The sequence below is a fragment of the Ostrinia furnacalis genome, unplaced genomic scaffold (genome assembly GCF_004193835.3).
Source record: "Ostrinia furnacalis isolate ACB-3 unplaced genomic scaffold, ASM419383v2 OfSCF7367, whole genome shotgun sequence".
In the NCBI taxonomy this organism is placed as follows: Eukaryota; Metazoa; Arthropoda; class Insecta; order Lepidoptera; family Crambidae; genus Ostrinia; species Ostrinia furnacalis.
In genome coordinates, this window is record NW_021137606.1 from 205,657 (window position 1) to 231,979 (window position 26,323).

General features: G+C 34.1%; 1 protein-coding gene across 4 annotated transcripts in view; it reads left to right on the forward strand.

Annotated features, from left to right (window-relative positions):
- The window catches only part of toc (toucan), an 89,752-nt gene that overhangs the window by 41,479 nt on the left and 21,950 nt on the right, over nt 1–26,323 (forward strand). The gene's annotated exons all lie outside the window — the stretch shown is intronic.

The window sequence follows — 26,323 nt, forward strand, 5'->3', positions numbered from 1 at the left end:
AAAAACTTTTCGACCACTTTTCGAGTGGTTTGCGATTAGAATTTGCACTTTGTCTAGACCCACAGGGGTGATTTACTGTTTGTATAGTTCCAAAATACTGAACTGTCCTATGCATGACATTGACAGTGGGGCGCCACCGTCAATACCGGATCGCTAGTTCCGATTTTTGCAATGTTGGAAACCATATAGTTGAACGATGGTAGCGCCCCCCTGTCATTGAGTTTGATGGGACAGTTCAGCGTAGGTCATCTTTACTTCGAATGACTGTCGTGACTACTTCGAATTAAAATGGCGCGAATTTTGTTTTGCGCAACTTTAGGGCCCTGGCCCTAACTTTTGTATTTGTAGAGATTTTCATGATTCTTTCACAATTATTATTAGTTGTACTGTACTTATATTTTTAAGTTTTATTAAAAGAAAAAAAATGAAACTTGTCCATTGCCTTTTTAAGATAATATTAAACCATTAACGATTGCTTCGACAAAAAATAGTCGTTATTGAATTGAGCTATTATAAATCCATTACAACTACCACAAAGTCGTATTAATGCCATTATGCAATAATACAGAAAATGATAATTTAGTACGTAAATCTAATTTAATACCTACGTATTTAAAAAAAAAAAAATGTATTTATTGCCTTCGAACCATTAGACAGGTACAGGTAGTTAGACTTACAACTAATTGATTGATTTAATTGAGCTGGTTGATAATATTTAATTTAAATGCCTACATAAAACGGAATTTTCGCAATTAATAATAGAACTCTTAAGGTTCTTTACAAAAAAATATTTGAACCATACTTACTCGTAGCTTTGCAATAACGCAAGAAAGTTTCTTCGATTGTGCTGTTTCTGAGTTTAGTGAGAAAGAACAGCGAATTTGTTGAAGCAATATTTTTTAAGTAAGTACAATTAATAATTTACTCTCATTCTAGTTTCTCAAAAATGTTTGTGTTTATTACGGTTCATCTTATCAGATAAATTGTTTGAGAACTCTACATTCGGTTTCCCTTTACATGACATTTACTGTAGGTAAATAAATGCACGTTATAATGAAATGAAAATAATAATAACAATCAGTACATATTTTTGAAATAACAAAGTACACTAAAATCTACCAGAATGCTCGCGCTCTATGTAATTCCGCACAATTTATTTTGATACTAGCGCCATCTAGTGTGTTACAGTCAATCTACTAACAGCTATGGATCCAATCTATTGTGGTGCCATCTAGGCATCCGTGTTCAACAACTATTGATTGTTACAAGTTTCAGAGATGTATGGGTAGATGTCGCCTCTTTAATAAATCATATTTTATTTGAAAGCTTTATTTGTCCATCACTGTACAGTCTAAGCATAATAATTTATTTTTATTCCGCCAAATCAAAAAAGTATAGTAGAATTTCCTATTTAATGTGACTTTAAGAGTTAGGCTTAAATGCTTAGTTACTTTTTGTAGGGAATAAACTACACTAATTATTTTTATAAACTTTTATAAAATGGATTAGCTACTAGTTTACCTGAATATTAAACAAGTTTAATTATAAACAAGTTTATAAATCGTTTATTATGGCTTAACACAATTTATAATTTTTATTTAGATCAATGAGTTAAGTGAAATTAAATTACTAAGGGCCGATTTTTCAATCGTCTGATAACTTTTAACCGAAGAATGAGTTTGGCACATTGACATTTTCAGTATGGAAAAGCTTTCAAAATAACAAGTTTATTATTCAGATAAAAGATATCAGACGATTGAAAAATCTGCCCTAAAGCGATTAGAAATTGGTGCGTTGATACATCGTTCCTAATTAACTTTTTATCATCTTACTAAGGAACTTATTTATTCATACCAATTTACAAGTTTTCATTAAACGTTAACGTTAGTTTCCGTGGTCCAGTGATTAGAGAGTTGGAGTCTCTTGATTATACAGTACCTCTAGTAGGAAAAACTTTCGAGTTCGTTTCGTTGCGTATTCAAAGTGTCATCGAAAAATTTTGTATGAAAAATTAAACAGCGCCCTCTATATTATAGCCGCCCTAGGGGGCGCTGTTTAATTTTTCATACAAAATTTTTCGATGACACTTTGAATACGCAACGAAACGAACTCGAAAGTTTTTCCTACTAGAGGTACAGAGCTTTTAGGTAGCGCCCTTTTCAGGGCGCCGGGAGTCCCACACACCACCCTGTCCCCCGGCAGCGCAAAGCATTTCCTCCGTGACAAAAAAATGTGCTTTTGGGTTTGGGTTGAGTACACCTAGTGGGAAATCACTTTATATTTTGTTTATTTGATCCTAGTTTGGTTGGACCACTGCAGGTTCACTATTTTATATTCACTGTACCTACTAAATTTATTTTCGGGAGTCGAACCTCGTGACACTTCTATTTTATGTACACTTATAGTCGAGATTTAGTGGCACGCGTCGCCGGACAGATTAGTTAGATCATCATTAGCATTAGTTAATTGGATTTGTTAGTAAGCACAATAGCCATCACATGAAACTGAAACTATTTATTTGTGTCCATATTCCAGTAATAATTACATAATATATCATAGTGTTTAGCTTGTAGTGCCGCTGTCTAACAGTGGTTTTAAGTAGATATGAGATTTTAAGATTTCGCGTTCCATTTCAAGTTTCAGTCATTTCAGTTCGCGTTGAGGCCCGTGTTTCTCTATTTTTGTGGTTTAAGATGCCGTTATTATCAACAATTCGGTCATTAAGATTTCGTAATTAAATGATTATTAGCTCTAGTTATTTTACTTAAACTAACCGCAGTTTCTTTCTGCAATAATCGCCTCGATATTTCAGACTGGCTGGCGCTCGATCGCTCGTTATATCCTGTTACACTTACCACATGCCTTGCAAATGTTGAAACGTGTACCGTGTTTTTTTATTTATCTTGAAATCGATAGCCAATTAGTGGTTTTGGTTTGTGGTAATCACCATTGAGCATCGTTCCGAGTAAATACCAACATACATTAATTAGGAACTACTATACGAGTATGTAGTATACCCCTTTCTAATGTCATGAAAAAATTATGCGTTGATGACAAGAGTAGGTATGCTACTTCTTCGGAACGGTGCTTAACGTGGTAGAAAAAGCTATACGTTCGAAAACGCAAACGCAAGCTTTCAAACAATAAGGCTGAGTTGCATCATCTTACTTTAACTTTGACAAACGTCCAATATCTGTCAAACTCCATACAAAAAACACCGGTTAATGTTAAAGTTACCGTCAAAGTAAGTTGGTGCAACTCAGCCTAAATAATGTACCAATGTATGACTATGTTAGTCTCTAATAAAGAAAAATAAAGCCAAGAGTTAAGTCTTAAGCTGATGGGGTAGAGAACGCCGACTCTAGATGAAACAATCGCAGCTAGCTTGAGGGATGAACCACAGAATAGGTGATAGTTGGTCTGATATAAGGTTATGGATGGAGATGCCTCTTTTAGTAAAGGCTGAGTGAAGATCCACGAAGCGGCGCTTTCCACGTTTGCTAGTACGAGTCCCGATGGGAGCGATTCGGGGGCACATAAAAAATCTGAAAGCTCGGTTCAGGCATTGACTTCTGTAGGCGTATTCTTAAAGCATAAAAGTTGAATTTGCATACCAAAAATGCACAAATTGAATTGGAATTCGTATTTTTGGATCATACTGGTTCAAAACCCGTTGTCTGCACTCTGCATCTCAATCTGTTCAGTGAAGTTGTTTTTAAGGCCACTTGTGCCGATACAGCATAATTAATTCTGATAATAATATAATTCAATCGACAATTCGTAAAGATTTGGCTAATAGCTTACATCTATGAATTGGTAGAGCATCGTATTGTTTTTTTTCTCGAGCTTGGTAGTATTGACTCAAATAAATATGAGTAATACCAACCTGAAATTCCTACTTCTATTTATCTTTAATACATTACCTTTCATAACACCTTATTATAAGTTTCCTGGTGCTTTTTATTCTCTTCACGCAAGTGTATAAAATACACTGCGTACATAATGTAGGTATTTGCATTTCAGATTAAACTGGCATAATACATTACGAAACGTACTTTATTACACTAAATGTGCCTACTCGCAGTTATCAAAAATGATGATGATCAGTCGTTAAGATCATGGAACAGATTACAAAATGCAGAAGAAAGCTCGACGTCATTTTATTTAGATGTTACGTTGGTAATATGTTGTTCCTAATTAAAATAAAAGAAAATGCAGGCGAATAAATATTGCAGANAAGACATTAAATTTCACTGAATGGGATTAAAATATAGACTAAAACTAAAAAGCCGGTGAAGTTATTTTTGAAATCCATCATGAAATGGCTGAGAAATTAATTATTTAAATTACCTCCATATTTTCGCGGGGAACTTAAAAATAGGCGGTGCCGTGATTTCAGGCCACCTGTTCAAGTTTCAATCACAATGCTTACCACCCCTAACGCATTGTCGACAATGACACTATAATGTCAAAGTCTTCTTTAAGTAGGTACAATTAATATTTTTTTCTCATTCAAGTTTCTCAAAAATGTTTGTGTTTATTACGGTTTCATCCTACCAGATAAATTGTTTGAGAACTCTACATTCAGTTTCCCTTTACATGACATTTACTGTGGGTAAATGCAAGTTATCTATCTGTTTAAATAAAAATAAATTGATGTTCGTTAGTCTGATTAAAACTTGAGAACGGCCGGCTGGGCCGATTGAGCTGATTTTGGTGTTAAAATAAGGAAAGATTTGCTAATTTATTGCCTTTAAGGCGGAACAGAATTCGCCGGATCAGCTAGTAATGAAATGAAAATAATAATAACAATCAGTAAAATAACAAATTACACTAAAATCTACCAGAATGCTTGCGCTCTGTGTAATTCCGCACAATTTATTTTGATACTAGCGCCATCTAGTGTGTTACAGTCAATCTACTAACAGCTATGGATCCAATCTATTGTGGTGCCATCTAGGCATCCGTGTTCAACAACTATTGATTGTTACAAGTTTCAGAGATGTATGGGTAGATGTCGCCTCTTTAATAAATGGTCCTTGTATAATGGACAACACGCATAAGTTGTAATATTAAGTTAAATTATGACTTAATTTAAAGTTTAGATCACACACATTACACTAGTTTTTATTTCACCTCAATCCATCCAGTATTACCGAAGATAGAGCCTCGAGAAGTTTACGGACTTTTTAAAATTTTCAAAAATTTCCAATATTCGCGCGTGACGTCACAACATGATTTTGCAGCCCCCGCGCGTTAACCTATTGACCACTTTTTGTCTTTTTCCAACTAAAATAAAATTTTACCTAACTGACAACTGTTGTTAGTTGTCATCGTTCAATCACATTTCAAACTAGGCGCTAAAAAAGTAACCATTAATATGCCACCTATTGCCAATTTTGTGCACTATGAAGCCATTTTTACATTTATGCACATAAATATAATTTTTCTGGAAAAATAACCAAGTTTGTGTCTCTGTGCTCAATAACGAGTAAATTGTCCAGTTATTTGTTAATTTTACTTGGAAAGTTTTCCGGAATTTTTGAAAATTGGTGAATAAATAGATTTCGCTATGTTCTTTCCGAATTTTATGACCTCGTTTATAGCCACGCGCGCCCGCCTTATTGAAAAAAATCCGCCTTAAAAAGGTTTTTGACAACTACTTTTTCATTTTATAATTTTTGGGACATAGACAAGCTAAGAAGCTTTGATAAATGTGATAAATTTCATGTAATGGAAGTTAAATAGATTTAGAGTTGTGAAACAGTCAAATTAATGTACGTGCTAAATTGCGAATTCTTTTTTCTTTGGTCATGGCAGGACATGCTGCCGGGTGTCCTAAATATGCTGAAGTATAAAAAAATTCGTTGCTGAAGTATACATTTTTTTTGTCTTGTTTGTTTCTACATTACATAATTGTATCCTACTAATATTATAAATGCGAAAGTTTGGATGTCTGGAAGTTTAAAATAAAGTAAAGTAATGTTTATTTCTCACCAACACAACAGATAATATTATGATAACAAGCAATCAGGAAAAACAAAAAGTAAGAATGTTGGTGGGTTGATACCTGAACTAGGAAGATTCCTGTGTCTCNGGCATAATTCAAAGTCAATCTTTGATTTTAAAGCGCGTCGTTGAGTTGACAATAAGTTGGAGTGAAATTGGATACATTTAGTTTATTGCCTAACAGAAGGAGGGTTTTTTTTTAAATATTATTCTTATAATATATGGTTTAAACAAAACGTGGGATTTTTTTAAATCTCAGGTCTTTTGATCGCACATCAAAAGACCTGAGATTTAAAAAAATCCCACGTTTTGTTTAAACAGTAAGCGAAAAAAAAGTGACTTGAAAATGGAATACAAAATGATAAGGTATGGTAAATGATAAGTCTTTATCAATGAAGAAGCAGGAGTTCAATTTCATGTGTCCTCCATCTAGGCTAGTTTCCATCGTCACTCAAAGTTTGGCTGCGGTCTCAAATTTGGACTTAATTGAGGTATTTTTTGGGTGAGAGACATAAGAACTAATGCCGTTTTATATCAAAAATTCATACTTAAAGGTAATAAACCAGGTACAAAGTATTTCCTCGTATGTTAGTCTGCCACTCTTTAGTAAGTCCCGAAATCCCCGCTTCGGCTCCCCTACTAACCATTCTAACCATTGTACACAGATAATATCTTACATGCAGCTTTTCATGTTACTACGTCACATTTTCAAAATCCGCGCGGAAAATCGCTCCGAGCAGAAGAGCGCACTTTGAGCTTGAATATTTCAGTCATTTTTAAAGATATCAAAAAAGTAAAAATACAGTATTCATTCTAATTTTTTGTAGTTTTTTTTGGCATCTTCAACAAAAATTGTGCGCCATGTCCATTATGCATATTTTATTTGAAAGCTTTATTTGTCCATCACTGTACAGTCTAAGCATAATTTATTTTTATTCCGCCAAATTAAAAAGGTATAGTAGAATTTCCTATTTAACGTGACTTTAGAGTAAGCTTAAATGTTTATTTTTTGTAGGGAATAATCTACACTCTAATTATTTTTATAAAATGGATTAGCTAGTTGTTTACCTGAATATTAAACAAGTTCAATTATAAACAAGTTTATAATAAATTGATTATTATGGCTTAACGCAATTTATAATTTTTATTTAGATCAATGAGTTAAGTGAAATTAAATTACTAAAGCGATTAGAAATTGGTGCGTTGACAATATCGTTCCTAATTAACTTTTTATCATCTTACTAAGGAACTTATTTATTCATACCTATTTACAAGTTTTCATTAAACGTTGAGAACGGAGTTTCTTGATAATACAGAGCTTTTGGGTAACGCCCAGGGCGCCGGGAGTCCCACACATCACCCTGTCCCCCGGTAGCGCAAAGCATTTCCTCCGGAAAAAAAACAAAGAGCTTTTGGGTTCAATTCCCTATAAGTACATCTAGTGGGAAATCACTTTATATTTTGTTTATTTGATCCTACCTAGTTGGTTGGACCACTGCAGGTTCACTATTTTATATTCATTGTACTATATTTGTTTTCGGAAGTCGAACCTCCAGACTCTTCTATTTACTTATAGCCGAAATTTAGCGGCACGCGTCGTCGGACAGGTCAGATGATCATTAGCATTAGTTAATTGGATTGGTTAGTATCTTTCTTATATTTATTTGTATCCATATTCCAGTAACAATTACATAAGATATTATAGTGGCTTGTAGTGCCGCTGTCTAACAGTGGTTTTAGATATAATATTTTAAACTTTCGCGTTCCATTTCAAGTTTCATGACCGTATTTACAAAAAATATTATGAGGTCTCACAGTGCGCCAATCAACGCTGCTTCAAAGCAAGCATCGTTTGTAAGTACGGACGTCAGTCATTTCAGTTCGCGTTGAGACCCGTGCTGATGCCGTTAGTTTCAACAATTCGGTCATTAAGATTTCGTAATTAAATGATTGTTAGCTCTCGTTATTTTTACTTAAACTAACCACAGTTTCTTTCTGCAAAAATCGCTTCGATATTTCAGACTGGCCGGCGTTCGATCGCTCGTTATATCCTGTTACACTTACCACATGCCTTGCAAATGTTGAAACGTGTATCGTGTTTTTTTATTTATCTTGAAAGCGATAGCCAATTAGTCGTTTTGGTTTGTGGTAATCACCATTGAGCATCGTTCCGAGTAAATACCAACTTACATTAATTAAGAACTACTGTACGAGTATCTAGTCTACCCCTTTCTAATGCCATGAAAAAATTATGCGTTGATGACAAGAGTAGGTATGCTACATCTTCGGAACGGTGTTTAACGTGGTAGAAAAAGCTATACGTTCGAAAACGCAAGCTTTCAAACAATAAATAATGTACCAATGTATGACTATGTCAGTCTCTAAATAAAGAAAAATAAAGCCAAGAGTTAAGTCTTAAGCTGATGGGGTAGAGAACGCCGACTCTACATGAAACAATCGGAGCTAGCTTGAGGGATGAACCACAGAATAGGTGATAGTCTGATATAAGGGTATGGGGATGCCTCTTATAGTAAAGGCTGAGTGATCCATGAAGCGGCGCTTTCCACGTTTGCTAGTACGAGTCCCGATGGGAGCGAATCGGGGGCACATAAAAAAATCTGAAAGCTCGGTTTAGACATTGACTTCTGTAGGCGTATTTTTGAAGCATAAAAGTTGAATTTGCATACCAAAAAATGCACAAACGTGCGAAGGAAAATCGTGCGAAACTACTACTAACCCAAATTGCATTGGAATTCGTATTTTTGGATCATACTGGTTCAAAACCCGTTGTCTGCACTCTACATCGCAATCTGTTCAGTCAAGTTGTTTTTAAGGCCACTTGTGCCGATACAGCATAATTAATTCTGATAATAATATAATTCAATCGACAATTCGTAAAGATTTGGCTAATAGCTTACATCTATGAATTGGTAGAGCGTCGTATTGTTTTTTTTTCTCGAGCTTGGTAGTATTGACTCAAATAAATATGAGTAATACCAACCTGAAATTCCTACTTCTATTTATCTTTAACACATTACCTTTCATAACACCTTATTATAAGTTTCCTGGTGCTTTTTATTCTCTTCATGCAAGTGTATAAAATACACTGCGTACATAATGTAGGTATTTGCATTTCAGATTAAACTGGCATAATACATTACGAAACGTACTTTATTACACTAAATGTGCCTACTCGCAGTTATCAAAAATGATGATGATCAGTCGTTAAGATCATGGAACAGATTACAAAATGCAGAAGAAAGCTCGACGTCATTTTATTGAGATGTTACGTTGGTAATATGTTGTTCCTAATTAAAATAAAAGAAAATGCAGGCGAATAAATATTGCAGATGAATTTTAAATAGCCACCATGTTACGCACTCGTATACAAATTGTTTCAACCGTTGAGTTTACGTAAGTCCTTTGCAATTAAATTTTGAAACAATTGTTCGTGATTACATTTAGTTCACACCATGCATGTACGCAGGTCACTATGTTCACTATTAAACTTAATTAGATTTCATTATGGGCGATGCTTCACAAAGACAAGTCCTAATTCTATTAATGCAACAAGATAGTAGTAGTTAGTATTTTTTTGTCTTATACCAAGTTTACAACCAATATACAATTTTCCATTTACATGCACGCTAATAAAACAATTCAAAATCAAATCATTAATACTTGTGTAACACGTATTAGATGGTAGGCTACAAAAAGTAATTTCACTTATTATTAAAAACAAAAAGTTTTAAACTACATTTTTCCTTTTCGATAGGCACTTAATTACTTTAAAAGAACGTACAAGTACCTACGTAAGTTTAACCAATCTACAAACAAAAATGATTTAACCTTCACATGCCTTAATTTATGTAATGTTACCAAAATCCAAAAACCGAAGTAGTGCGAGACATGAAGCAAATGATTTCCTTATAAGTATAGGTACCTTACCTAATTTTGGCCTGAGTGACTATCAATTCACAACCAAAACTACTTTATTAATAAATAAACAGTTTGGATTATTTAAAATTTCATTTAATTTTAAGTTTATTTTTTAAATAAGCTTTCGATAATAAGAAATAATTATTATCGGACATCAGTATGTCGTCAGTATGCCCTTTTCCCTTTCTTACTATGTAGTTGATACCAGTGTATCAACTACATAATAAGAAAGGGAAAAGGGAGGGGAAATTTCGTACGAAACTATTTGTTTATTTAAATATTCTCGTACCTACATAGAAATATGAAAGTCTGAACTAAATAATTTATTTTTTTGTACAATATAACGGTTTTTAAAGTTCTTCATAAACACGCCACTGCGCGTGTAAAGCCGCGGGCAACACCAACTATGAAATATGGATCCAGGGTGAACGGTGACGAAAGTTTCGGCTGAAGAAAGTGCGCCAGCGCAATAGGTAAAAGAGCGGCGCGCGACATTGCCGCCTGCACCCGCCATTTAAAAAATATACAGTTAAAAATACTACGAGTATTTCGAGTTTCGAGTGCTTTTTTCCGTGGGTTTTTCATCAACTCTACAAACTCCTTTACACAGTGCATTAATTTATAAGTTTTTTTACTAATTTATCGTTATTGTTTTGTAATTCAACAAGAATTTTAAGTGCGTAAAATAAAAAGTGGAAGTTGATTTAACAGTGACTTATTTCTTTCTAATTAGTTGAATTTATTAATTATAACTTGTAATATAGTTTCTTTTATAATGAGCCCAATACATAAGTTTGTGTCATTCTTTCAATCGGACTCGAAAAATAATAGAAAAAATCTTGTTGTACAGCAAAAGACATTTTCTAGTGAATTAAACTTGTACAATGAGTTCGATGAATACAAGAAGAATCAATGGGGGACACTCAATGGATATAGGCGGACTAAAGGTAAATTTATTTGTGTAGTACTTATTTCCAAACATTAATTAATGTTTTTGACATGGTTTATAAATATAAATAATATTAAGTAGGTACCTCTTCTTTTCTTACGCATTACTTTTTGTTAATTAACAGTTTTGATTTAAAATGTAAAAATGGTCTTATTAACGTAACGGGTTCATAATCGGATAATGCAAGTCGTTTTTCGTAATTTTTGTTAACGAATTCCTTCATTAGTATGCCACGTAGGACTGAGCTGAATTCGATAATCAGCCTTTGTAATTTGCTACAATATTGACTACGTGCATTTTATTTTAAAGTGTATTAACCCAGTAATTGTAATATCCAAGCTATACTAAGTACTAATTTGTCTGCTATAAAGTAATCAACGTGCTAGGAAAAAGATAGGCTTTTAACTTTCCCAATACTTACTTCTGGATATTATCTAACCTCGTGTGAAAAAAATTATAAAAAGTCCTAAGTAAAACGCTAATTAATAATATCTACATATTTACGAATTGGTTAACTAATATCAGAAAAATATTAAATGTAGAGGTAGGAATTACGTAAATAAAAACAGAAGCTGAAAATGTATTTTAAATGAAAATGGATGAACGATACTTGTATCACAAAAACTTGGGGACAAAATAAAGCATTGCATGCAACATTAAAATAAGTATGTCGTGACAATGTCAGGAATTGTCACATTGAATAGTTTCTGTTAATCGATGCATGTCATCGCTCTGTATATTCGAGTCAAAATAAAAGAATGTTGATTCCATTTAATCGATTGTCTGAGACTAATTAACATTGTAGTTGCAAAGACAAGTGCGAATCGCACTCGCGCAACTAGGGTTCCTTACAAACTTATAGGTAGGTAAAGTTTGTTCCTGAAATTAAGGTTTTCGAGCTACAATCAGCAAATAAATTACGTTTATGTATGGGAGCCCCACTTAAATATTTCTTTTATTCTGTTTTTGTAAGTATCTGTTGTTATAACAACATTAGCGGCAGTAGAAATTCATCATTTGTGAAAATTTTAACCATCTACCTACGGTCCATGAGATACAGCCTGGTGACAAACAGATGGACAATGAATTATATCTATAGGGTCCCATTTTTGCCCTTTGGGTACAGAACCCTAAAAAAGCTTAGTTCAGCGCTCTCATTAGTGAGATCTCCGCGTTTGTCACGCTCGCGTAGTTCCGCAGGATGCGCCGACGCCGCGTCGCATCGCCGACAGTTTTATGTCATTCGTTCTAAACGACAAACCGATATGGGGCATTGTTCCGATCTCAATAACAATAAAGGTGACTGCGACTTTATGACCGTAGATATAGTCGTAACCGCTTGAAGTTGGTTGCTAAGCCTCAAAACATCAAAATTGTTGTTTTTCCTCACTAGTAATAAGTTATCTAGTACATCTTAATAACGTCCTTGTACTTCTTTATGTAAAATTCGGCAGTCAAGTAAAGATAAAACATTATGATAACGTTTAGTTTCAATAAAACCAAAATGCCTGTTCGTAACAGCACATTTACAGAATTAATATGCAAAACAATAGATTGCGAGTGGAATTTGCATGCATTATTAATTAAATTACCTGATTATTTTCACCTTCACACAGCCTTATTTCAAGTATGTTAGTGAAGTAAACCTGCAGTAAGACGTGATGTTAACCAGCCAACAGCCATTTAAAGTGAAACGTGTTTAGCGAATTGCACTCGCCCTAATGTAGTTTAGGCCTTATGCAGCAAACAATCGGCCGGCAAGACGTTAATGCATTAAAGTGCATGTCATAAAGCGGATGCTCTGTCACTCGTTAACCCATCGACGTGGGTGGCACCTCATCGCAATCGATTTCGATTCACGTCAGAATTTTGCTAAAGTAATCTGAAACTAGCTCATTCATATTATTATATCTAGATATGGAAATGTGGTTAATACTTTGAAATTAATAATACCTTTATGGATGGTGGCTGTAATCATGATACCTAATGTATGAAAATTACGTTGCCAAAGCTTATAAGTGCTTACTAAGTAATAATGATAAAAATAAGTATTAATCATGAAGGAATTAAAATATTTTTAAAGTAAACAGTAATATTTGCTACTTTATACGGTTTCGGTTCCGGAAATATTACCTATTATTTTTAGACATGCACTTTTACTCATGCACTTTCCCCGTACCTTTGCCTACGGGTTTTAAACAAAAAATATCAAGTTAATTTAGGCCGCAGTAATTCTTTTAACACCTCTATTAATAAGCTTGTGAGTAATGTTAGTACTTTTCTAATCGTTTTAAGTTTCTTATAAGATATGAAGTAGCGGATTAATTGTACAAAGCCTCGAATAAGTTACTATTAAACTTTATCGAGAGTCAGTTTAAGTCTGTGGAGGTAATTTCACGTTTTCTAGCAGTTGCCAAATGAATTTCTGAGTAAAACACATTGTGAAAGCGTTGTCGGTCAGTCGGATACTTTATGGAAACTTTCTTGTCTTTGAAACCGCGGTAATAACGGGGCAAATAAAACTACCTGCTTATTATGAACTATTCATATTAGATAGCATGAGTTGTTACGTTTTTAATTGACGGAAAAATAATAAATTCATAATTAATTTTGGTGGTTTGTCTTATATATTTTTTTACGTACGGATAACAGCAGATCAACGTGCTGTCGACTGTACTTTAAGAGTTTTTGTCAGAATCTTATCTTTTATGTAGATCTGACAATATTATTTTCAGTACCTATACTTACTAACTAGTAAGGTAAGTTAATTAAACTTTAAACCAATGTACATGTTATATTTGTTTGTCAAATTAAAATGTATCCATTGCATCGCCGGATATCTGGTAGTCTTTCCTATTCCTTTCTTTATGTAATAGACATTAAACTATTGTCACGACATAATCATAAATAATGAGCATACAAGCATCTACGTGTACAGTACCTAACGTTCGAACCGGGTGATAATTGTGTTGCATAATGCAAACTGCAAAGTTTCCGTTTTATATTTTGTAACCGGTCATGTATCGTCGATACCGTGTGGGTTTTTCAATGAAAGAAAGTGTTTGACTGTGGGAGGATGGCTGCGACCCGAATTAGGAAACTGAATCCTTAATTTGTTTGCTCACAATGAGTAACAAAACGGATTTCTCTAAACCACATCCATTTTAATTGCATTTGCCCAATCGTTAAAATTAAATGAGAGTGAAAACTATAAATTTCTATCCTTCTCAGAAAATCATGGCGGTAACTGCTAGCATTTATTTTGAGTGATAACTGTAATGATTTGCAGCATTATATTATATTGATAGACATTTATTATTTTGGAATAATTAAAAAACATTTCCTCGTATCATAAATTACTGATAATTATAACTGTAATTGGGTATGCGAAAAAGTTAGCCTACATATTAAAGTTAGTTTTATTACTTGATTAGGGGAGAGTTCGGTATATTGTACCGCCGGGTAAATTGTACCACCCTCATATTTCGTAAAGTATTTATTGAATGTCTGTAATTGCAACACTCAACGATACACAACTAACTTCAATTAATATCGGCCATGTGGTTTTGGCTGTGACAACAAACACGTGTGTTTTATTTTGAAAAGTATTTTTTCATTGTTTTCAAGTAACTTTTGACAATGCATGTTTAGTTTGTAATTTTGTTAAATTTAATCACAGGGTGCTTCTAATATATTATTTACGAGGGCTGCACTAAAAGTATCGGGAATGGAATATTNAGGCGAAAGCAGGATAATTTTTACCGATTTTTTAAAAGCACTATCACCTAGTCGGCTAAATTGTACCACATCAAGTTGTATGGAACTTTACAAAAGGATTTTGAATTTTTTTTTAGTAAATCATATTTTGAAGTTACAATAGTGTAGTTATGTTTGACTAACAATAAATGAAAGCAAAAGACTGGCAAAGTAGATTAGGTACAAGTGTGCGTTACGATAATTGGAATTACAAAACTTGTACTCAAAATCGTGATAACGTGTAAAACAATATCGATTGTCTATGTTATTAACTACTGTTCCTTTTCGTTTCCTAATTTGTTAAGAATGTGTAGTATAATATTTTGCCATAGTTTTTTTATAGGCTTGAAATTTATTGAAATCTAATTTAGTAACCCTGTGGTACAAATTATCGAACCGGTTGGCTAAATTGGACCGAAGCTCTGAGCTCGTATTTTGTTGATTTGAGCTAAATATACAACAATCATGCTAATTAATACTTATGAAATAGTAAGTTGAATAATTTCTCTTTTATTATATACAATGGACATTAGCAAAAACAAAAGAAAACTATGTGTAAAATGGGATTGAAAAAAACAGGTCCAAATTAGCGGACTCTCCCTTATATTATACTAAATGCGCGTGCGTGGCTTAGAAATTTACGCTGAGATTTCTTATATGGTGATTTTAACAATGGCGCGTGGAAGCCATTTAGTTAGAAAATCCCGTGTTTTTTTAGCATTATGGTTCTTCTAAGTTCCGTAGCTATCATCAAGTTGTCAATTGCTGTACTCTGGTTTCAAAGCGTCCGGGAGTCTGTCGCTACGTCTACCTCACACGCTTATTTATCGCTTCCTCGCTCTCTACATTGTTCTTGGAAGTACCTTTTTGTGTTTGTTAATTGATTAGACACAACCAATTTTGGTTTGGTCGAACGAATCTACTCATTACTTGTTTACTTAGACGGTTTCGTCATGTAGCGTCTACAATATTCGCACTACTCGTAACTTTTGGAGAACACTCATTTTTATTAATGGTGCTATGTTATTCAACACTACAGGGAAAGTTTTTAATTATTTATCCGATCTTTATCTGAATATGAGACGTTGTATTCCAAGTAGCATTTCGTCAGTGAAGTTCTAACAGTGCTTAAGTAAAAAATGTACATTTTCAGGAGAATGGTCGGAAAAAGGCACGCGGTAGGTATTTCTTCATTCTATGGCATCAAAATTTTAAAACCGTCAAAAAATGACTATGCACTGTTAGAACTTCACTGACGGTTTTAAACCTAGCATAAATAGATTCTATTTGCGTGTAACATGCAGGTGCATTATCAAATTGCATTACTAAAAGCGTACTTCCTCGAATTCCGGTTCACCCATTAACGCCCGCTTTGAACTGCTAGACATCCAAAGATACATTCCCGCCTATTTTGGCCGCGGCCAATTATATGCATTTTTTCACTCTTGATTGTTTTTCTCTTCGATCCTTTAAATACCACGGCTCGGATGAAATTTGATTTTAATTGAGAAGGAAAGATCGGTGTTCATGCCGTGATGACTTCCGAAAATTAAAAATAGATTGATCTTGTCAGCGTGAGTTTGTCGGGTTAAAAAGGTAGTTTATTCAAGACTTATTATGTCAGAAATTGTTGCTAAGCTTTGTTTTGTGCCTCAAATGGCTATTAATAACCAGCTGTACCTAGTTAACGTTCTTGTATTGCGTTATACAACCAAAGAAAAGGAATCAATTACAATTCCAGTCTAGCAAATTATCATTCTGTTATAATTGCATAATTAGCGGAGCATCCATTGCGATATTGGAAGTAGAAAACCATATTAAACAATGACCGATAGAACAGTTACGTTCGCAGAACGGTAAAAAAGAAACAAACGGAAGTTCACGCGAGCGAGACGCCCCTATTCATGCTCAGATATTCGCAACTATCACGACTTCTTCAATACGCAGTTTTCTTTATCCCTCAGTTCTCGTGAAATCGTGATTTTGGATCAATAAAAACCATTTGGTTCAAATCACAAACAATTTGTGAATCATTGTTTTATGGCATAACGTTTATTGTTACGCAACGTTTGAGTGCTTGCTTAGCGATCGGCCTATAGAAAATAGTTTTGTATGGATTTCGTTGTTTTATTATTATTTCAGAACTTTCAGGTTCTAGTTTTTGTCTCATCATAGAACAAATGACAAAATAATTATTGTCATTAATCTTAATCTTACTTTCTATCCATTTGGCTCAAATACTTCGTTAATGAAGATCATATTAAGAGCAATTACGAATCTAATAAGGCTTGGTCTCCAGTTCTCCACAATTAATTGTCTCTATGAAAATGTGAAATTCACCAGTTTCGCCCGCATTGATTTCCATCTGTTACGGATTTAGTTTACAATTTCATGGGATTTTTAACGGTATAACTAAAATAAAAGTAGCTACTGTCTGAAACACCAATCGCGTGGTGAAAATATATCAAAATCAGTCGTAGCAAACAAGAGCCTATTTTCATTATAATAAAACTGTTACTTTGACGATATAAATAGATACTTGAGTTTTTATTTGTATTGATAATTATAGAAGATAATAATAATTGACGATGTTATGAGCACTAGTTGCGTGTTTCTTCATTATATGTGTACGTAGCATGCTAAGTACACTTGACACGGAAGCTTGCGGCTATTTTTATACATAGTTGTCTTAAGTCAACGGAAATGTCATTTACAATGCTGCAACAGGTACTAAAGATCTAAAAGGCGTGTTAGGTAAGGCAGGTCAACTAGTGCAGTAAGTGCGAGCTTGCACAATACACTGACCAATAAACGCCTAGCAATTGTTTGGAAAGGCCGCTACTAAAAAGCTCATAAATCTTTATATACCATTGTTTCTTTGTCTTGGTATTTTATTGTCTAAGGTAATTATTCACCGAAGTGAAATCGATAGATAGAGAATGATGGATTTCTGACCATTAAAAGATGATGATTGCATTTATTTCTCTTACCTACATTTATGATAGGTACATTAGTTTCATATCGCACGAGTAATTGAATATAGTTTTATGTATTGTTTTGTTTGTTTCAGGTAAATGTTACGATAAATCATCATCCGTACTATATTAGTACTTGTTTAATCTTTAGTCGACGATCACCTATGGCGGTAAGTACATTTTGTATAAATAACTTGGTTGGTTTTTCTTATAGGCTTTAGTAACCCTAAAGAGTTCTTTACCTAAAATTAATATTTCAGGCTTGCATTTCATAAGATCATTACTTCTATGGCTGTGATAGAACTTAGAATACTTGGCATACTAGTGCTATAAATGAATTCAAATTGTGTTTAGAGTAGAACGTAATTTATGCCTGGACTTGCCATCTGTAAATTACGTTGACGAACTGACCGTGAACCGAAATATCAAAATTATGCTATATCCTGTCCTTAATAATTAAATACCGCTATAAAAGTTACCGAGTGTTTATATTAACGTGAGTTTATTACTGACATTACCCTCCGGTAAGTTAATAACAAGCAGCGATTTTGAAATACGTTTTCATATTTAATACAGCACAGTCAGGTCAAAGGCCTTGGACAAAGTTGTGATCACCTCGGAAGTATTTAGCAAATGTTGGCACTGCATACAGCGGAACTTTTGGTATGAAGGTCGATACCTAAAGCTTTGAGAAAGCAAAGAAGATTTGGTTTTCAACCGACTTCAAAAAAAGAAGGTGGTTTTTATCACAATATTTGAACAATAGGCCGTGTAGAGATGCCTAGTAGTTTGCGTACTAAATTACTATGCCAGAGAGATCGCGGATTCGTTCCCTGTGCAAGGTGTTTTCATGTATGCTCTCCCATGCCTATATTGCCCATGGCAAAAAGCTTTGCCTGACTAAATGACATTGTGTTTCAAGGATTCTAATTAATTATTATGCGATGCGATGCGGTATGTGAACAGAAACCCCAAAAGTAAGGTTCCTTTATATTGACGTCTGCCTTGCAGCATTAAAGTGTATTAATACCACAATTTGAACGATGTAGAGTGGCCAGACGCTCAGTTTATCGGTTTTGGCTAGTTTTCAAGTGCCGAAAAGCCATTAGAGGAATATTTTGCGATGGGATGAACCGGTAATGTGTATTTTTGTACGATACAACACTGATTTATTTCGTCTGAAGAAAGGCTTTCAACGATCTTGGAATATTTAGGGTTCATGATTTAAGGTCATTTACTTTGTTTGTGGAGCACTAAAATCTTTTCTGATTTAAATCTTTGATACCACAAATTAAAAGAACAATTTAGNCTAGCAAAAAGAACAATTTAGACGATTACGAGAAAAATTTACGCATATCATATTTGTACTAAACATCTTATATCTTATAACAACAATGGTATGCAGCATAGAGTATTTAGCAAACTATTGTCTGTCTAACTAATATCCCTAATATTTATCCTTTTTCCTGCTGATGTTTAAGTCGTTAAAAATATTAACTGATAGTGCCAGTTTGATCAGGAAGTTGCTTATTTAATAGCAACTTCTATTTTTGTATGCATATTTTAATGCAGCGACCACTCTAACTGTCGGGTCTACTAATGCGAAAGATACAAACTGACAAATTAAAGACTTTTAGCATTTATAATCTGTCTGCGAGAACCGGCTACTCGTTTAAATTAATTAAGTTATGTAATATTGTTTGTTACCCACTAACCTTAAATGTTCGCTTTGGGTAAGTAGCTTGCTCTTACACATCAACAAGAGAGGTTTTATATGATTTTGAAATAAGTATACCCTTATTAGTTTGAGATCTCAATTATTTTCGTACACATTTATTTACTTTGAACAGTTAAGTAAAATAAATATTGGCTATAACATTATAACGCATAAAACTGTTGTAAATTAGCAACTTTTCAACCTACATTACTCGTGCAATACTCTCTACTACATAGGATTGCATATTCATTGTGTAGTAGGTATGCAATTTATTCAGTTTTACCGACCGAGTAATCATTCTCGCAATACAGTTAAAATAAAGCTGTTACATGTAAAAACATGCCAAGCCCTAGTTTTAATTTTGAAGGGAAGAATTGACTTTGCAAACAAGTGACAATTATTCCTGCTATACAAAATCTAAGAGCGAAATAAGTTTCGGCAACGTGTTAATTGACAGTCAAATTCATTGTAAATGGTTTTATAACTTTTCAATACCACGGAATTCTAAAGCTTATAAACGTTGGATTTGCCATTCACCCGCCTTGGGCTGAAAAACGAAATGACCATTATGTAACATGCAGTGTTTTATTTCGCATGCATAAGCACTCGTGCTGCGCTCGCCCCATTTGCATACGAACTGGACTGACTTGTAAATTACACATAACTCTAGCTAGAAAGAGAAATCATTTGCACTTATTTAGAGCCAAGTCGTGCTGAGCCTAAGTACTGATACACAAATAGGCCTAGGTTGGTAATGATTAACATCGTCTTAGCAATGCATTATGAAGTTGGTTATTGCTTGTGTTTACACGGTAACTTATTTATTGATATTTGATTTAGTGTAAGCTGTGCTGTGCAGGTAACTTAAGGGCTACACCTAAGCGCAGAATTACAGCTTGTAGTGGTGTTTATGACATTTGTATGGCCAATAATATTTTATGCAACATTTCTATATATTCATGGAAAGTTAGAGATAATTAATGAACTTGCTTGCGTGCTTCTGGGTATTATACTAAGTGTTAAGTGCTTACGTAGGTTTTAGATGGTAACATCTAGTAAAAGGAGAACATAAAGTGTTTCTAAGTTTAGCCATTTTGAGTCACTCATATGTAAACATTGGTTGAGTAATCCAGGACTTTTTATTGTTTTCCCGGGTTTCTTAGCGCAAGGAATTAATTTAGTCACGAATAGTCGTGTATCTTTAATGCTAATTGACGTAGACAGATGGTAGTGAGCATTTGATGAAAACTCACTGATTGTATTTACAGAAGGGATGCTGTCATAACGACAGACTGTTTTTTACCCTTTGTAGTTATTAATGACCTACCTTACCAGGGCAATAAAATATAGTTTCCAAGAAAAATGGTCAAATTAGCTATAGAAACTAAAGAAAATTGAAATAGGAAATTAATCGGAAATATTTTTAGTCAGGGTGCCGTCATGATGATGGTATGCATCGCTCATTTCGATATACATAACAAATAAGCTAACATATACAATTTACCTTAACATGAGGTAACAGAGGGAAAATAGTGTGACACGAATACAAGATCTTTATCATACTTCCATGGAATTGTAGCATTCTCGTGATGTGCGTGTTGTGACAAAGATTACTTAGATATTATGTACTACACATGTATTACCTACTGAGTTCGGTTTTATTACCAGGAAGTTTATGTTATTGATGAATGATAGCAATAATTTGAAATTTATGAGCAAATTGAGGATAAACAATAGATTGATCATCAGTAATTGACCGTGAAAGACACGCTAGTTTAAAGAAAACACCTTTAGACAATAGAAATCGAATTAGTTATGTGTTGTCCGTTAGTTTTCCTATTTTGAACAGAACTTTTTTCGCCCTAATCAAAATTGTGAAAAAAAAAACCAGTCTTTTTTTCAGTTAAAGATAAATTTTATTATGCCTGACCAGGAACATAAAAACCCTGGCATAGAGGCGCGTCAATTGCATTTGATAGTGCAACACTGAGTACAGTCGTACCTGTGTTAAATTAATAGGCTAACTATCATTATAGGTATCAGGATTCAGGATTACGGGCTAATTTGATATTTTCATAAATTCACGAAAAAATATTACACTGCGTTNTAATATCCTTATTGCTGGGTTGCGTCGCTAGTCTATGCCAAAGAGAAAAGTAGTGAAACACATGTTATCAGCGACCCGCAGCGCGCTAGGGATTACATCGTCACACTTTCTGTCAGCCGGCTCATTTGTTTTATCCCTTTTAAAAACACGACATGAGGGCGCGGCTTATCGGATCGAGCGACATGTAAAGCTTTTCACGACATGCAAATACTGGCCACATTGAAGCATAGGTATTGATTCTTTTTTGTTTATGAAACAGTTCCAAATTCGAAAAATTTTGACACACATGAGAGAAGACAAAAACAATGGCGCGCAAAATTAAATTGTGATCAGATTTAACGTCATTCAAAAATCTCAAATGTAATGTGTTAAATATGTAGTTACTAATTTTAATTAAAGTTGCAAGTTCCAAAATATGATTACCATCCTGTCAAAAGTAAGAAATAACTTTAAAAAAGTATTCTTTCACTGAAGTGATAAATATAACTTAACTTTCAGGCTATCGGAATCCGGTTTTATTTCCTAAGTCGTTAACATTGAATACTGGTAATAAGGAGCTAGATGTTATAGTGTGCCGAAGCGTAAATGTATAAAAATAAATTTGTTTACCGCATGCGCGCGCACTCGCATTATTAATTTTACGGCGGTGCGCCGGCGCGGCCCTGCACCTCGATATGACAAATTGGCCAAGAATAGAGTTACGAGCCGTTCGCGCATTTCTTCCATTTTCAATTGCCACCGTTTAACTTTACAACTCGACTCTATTATTACTTTATTAGATCGGAATATTGAATAATGCATTCAATATGCACCGCTTATAAAGCAGTGTATTCCTTGCTCAAGAGAGAGCTCTTATTTTAATTGTCATGAAAAACAAACACTTGTCATAACTGTCTGTCATCACTTCAATCTCACTAACGACCGTCAACTTTTTATTCGTATTTTATTTACTTATTCTGATTACGATAATTTGAATTAATATTTATGTGAAATCTTTCTTCTCAATTAATTATGAATTTGTTTGTTTAATAAAGTGCTAGTTAGCAATTAACACAGCATCTAATCACGTTTGTTGTCAGTTAAGTTAGTTAATTTGGGTTTTAGACAAACTACAGGTGGAAATTAATAAGACGTTATTCTATCTATACCTAAGTCTCTTCATCTATATCTCATATATAAATGATTCTTTCAGTGAAAATCAAATGTAGGTAAGTATTGGCCATTACCAATAAACATTGACAATTTCATAATAGGTATAGGTGTAGTAAAATAAATAAATAGACTCTTATAGTAAATATCCTTGGACATTTTACACTGCGCTTCTAGTCCCAAACTAAGCAAAGCTTGTACTACACAACAGATATAAACATACTTGAATACTTTTTTTTTTTGTAAAAACATACTTATTATACATAGAAAACACCCAGTCCAATACAAACAAATATGTTCATGCACACAAATGTTTGTACTGTGCGGGAATCAAACCCGCTACCTCCGGAATAGTAGTCCGTTTCGAACCACTACACCAAACGGCCGACATATAGGGATGAAACATTGTTTTTATTAATTTGAGGATAGTACACAGCACTATATTAATTTCTATAACAGTGGTGTTTTAGTGAGATTTTGTAGGTTTTATAATTAAGCATGTAATACAAAGTTCGGTGTCATTGTCAGTCTACTTACTGGTGCTGATTAATGCATGTGTTTGGCACAGATCGTATAGAATATAGAAACAATTTCATTAACATAAACGAGTACAGTCTTCAGGCATAAGGTGATTGTTCAAAGAAACAAACGGATGTCCTTTACTCTTTCAATGTCACCCCAATCAATCAGGAGTCCGTCAGGCGCAGACGCGCGGTTCCGTCCACGTCGCGTCCTATTTGCAGACCTTTCATTAGTTCCCCGAAGTCGAGGGAAGTTCCCGTTTTTGTATCGGAAACAGACGATTTTTCCCTTTTTTACACAAACAACACATTGAACGGTTGTTCTTTGTAACATTAACGGGCGGCCGTAAAAGGATTTTGTGAAATTCGCGAAATCAAGGCACGTGTGCTTAGTTCAGAGGAAAAGCAATCAAAACTGTTTGGAAAAAGAGTAAAATAATCAGTTAAGTTCTTTAGAATTTCTTCCATGGGAGAATTACATAATTATTTACTCATTAATTATAGAGTAGAGTATGCCAGTTACATTGTTTACTAAATATCATATTAGGGTGAATACTGAATACATTGTTTCCCTTTAAGTAGTAATAGAGTATCTCGAAAACTGCAGATCAGTTCAGTTTCGGCCAATAGTTATTTCTAGTAAATTATACCTTGTGTTTTTTCTCTTTGATCCTGTTGGGTTAGCGGTCGTACTTTATTAGTTTAGCCGCTAGTCTACATCTGAGTATACTACATCATAGGTGTAAACATAGGTAGGGTTTGTGTTTGTTCCTTTACCGGCGTATTTACGAAGCGCCAGTCAAATGCGCCACCGGCCTATGATTTAGAGCGTCTAATGTGGTTAAGAACAGCTTTTATGCCTGTGCTAAGGAATGCAATCGAAACGCGTTTGATCTCGCACGTAGAGCCAATAACATTAGTAGAGTCGGCTGGTAGAGAAAATTAAATATGGTATGTCTATAAAATGTGAGTAAAGCAAAAGAGATATCACAAAATAAAAAGGTATAAAGTCATAATTTTATGCTAGTATTACTAAATTGCGTTTTAAATTTAAATAAGCATTTGAGGTTTTCGTGTCAAAGAGTCAGCAGTTTTTCGATTTACGATACCCAGTAAACGAAAACATACTAGATTAGTATCACAGAATAATAATATGTACTGAATGTCGTCACTTCCTGTCAAATGTGAACAAGGATTTGTCTAATTACTTGATTTTTTCATTATACCTATCATGAATTAAACTAATGATTTCAGAACTGAAAAAAGAATTATACCTATTATAGGAAAGACTATTGACTGAATATATTAAAATCTATACTTATAATAAATCTGTAGAGAGGTCAATTCTGTACATGAAATATATCTTCAAAATAACTATCAGGGGGTGATTAGTGATCGATACTGATGCCAAAAATGCAATCAGAAAATTTTTTGTCTGTCTGTCTGTCCGTCTGTATTCCTTATAGAAACAAAAACTACTCGACGGATTTTAACGAAACTTGGTACAATTGTTCTTCATACTCCTGGGCAGGTTATAGAATACTTAGGAGTTCCCACGGGAACGGGAGTTAGCGGGAAAATCCTTTTGTATGAAAAATCTAAACCGCTTAAGTGAGACGCTTGAAATTTGGCATGCAGGTATCTTAGTAAACTTAAAGCTTAGTTACAACAGAATATTGCAAAATACCAACGGGAACGGGAGCTAGCGGGAAAAAACATTTGTATGAAAAAATCTAAACCGCTTAAATTAGACGCTTGAAATTTGGCATGCAGATATCTTAGTAAACTTAAGGCTTAGTTACAACAGGATATTGCAAAATTCCCACGGGAACGGGAGTTAGCGGGAAAAAACATTTGTATGAAAAAATCTAAACGCGTAAGATAGATGAAGGGGGTAAACGGGATCCACGCGTACGAAGTCGCGGGCGGCCGCTAGTAATAAATAAAAAGTTATATCACCATTTCATTACTCGTAATATTTTTACTTCACCAGAGCTACCGGAAAAGAACCCAAGTGTATTAAATTACTGTTTTTTACATCTTTCTTATAATAATTTCAAGCAATAACTAAGGCATAATAATTGGTCCTGTTAGCTCTACCTTACATTTAAGAACAAACTGCGAAAATATCCTTAATTCAGTATTTGTGGGCGTAAGTATAGCGCATCATAATATTTCTAATAGAATTTTCACCGGCACTGACATTACGTGTGTCTGGTTTCAAAACAGTGACCAAGGATGTGATTTTTCACGAGTATCCAAAATGGAATAGCACATTTACTGAACACCTACTAACGATTAACTGGAATTGATTTCCACACAACTCGTACGTGTTATTGAATTTTAACAAACCTAAACCGCATCTAAGTTTGATATCGGCACACCCGCTAAAACAGTATCGTAATGCAATATTGTTTACTGTTTCTGAACCTTTATTCAGTTTCAGGCAGAATGGCTCTGAGTTACGATACAAGGGAGGCAAATTCTGCAAGGCATTCGTACACATCCGTCGGGGAACGTGCGTCCATTCTAAAATATTGTTCTCGCTATGTAAACTGTGTGAGAACATATTTTGCGGGGTATACGATCAGAATAAACTTACTAGGAAGTGCTAACTACCCATTCATTCACTATTAATTTTGGAAAAGCGGAGAGTGAAAATCAATTGTGGTTCAGTCACTTGTAAATGTCGGCAAAACAAAACTGTAGTTAATTAAGGCTGTTCTTGTAGACGATTAAAAGTACTCTATAACTGTATCTTTAACTGAGTTTGTTCCGGCGTTTCTTCTCAGCACTTGCCATATGTTTGTCTCGAAGCGCTGGTAGGGCCCAAAAGATAAGGAGACATGTAAAGTGCCCCATAAGGGCTACCTTTTCTTTTTTTATTATTTTCTATTGACGTTCATAAGTGCCACTTGTGGTCTAAACTGAATAAATATTTTTGATTATGATTTTTTGATTTTTAACATTTAATCTAGATAAGTCATAATTACCACTTTATAGTTATGTAGGTAAGTATCAGTTTTGTTATAGAAAAGGAAAGGCATGTGTCAATGATCAATACCTAACTCGTAAATCATTTCTGCTGCCTTTTTTATATTAGACAGGAAGTATCTTGCTGTGTAATTAGCCACTAATATTAGAACTGGTCTTACATGTTTGGAGTCATAATGTGTGTCATATGATGCTTCAAGCAAGAAA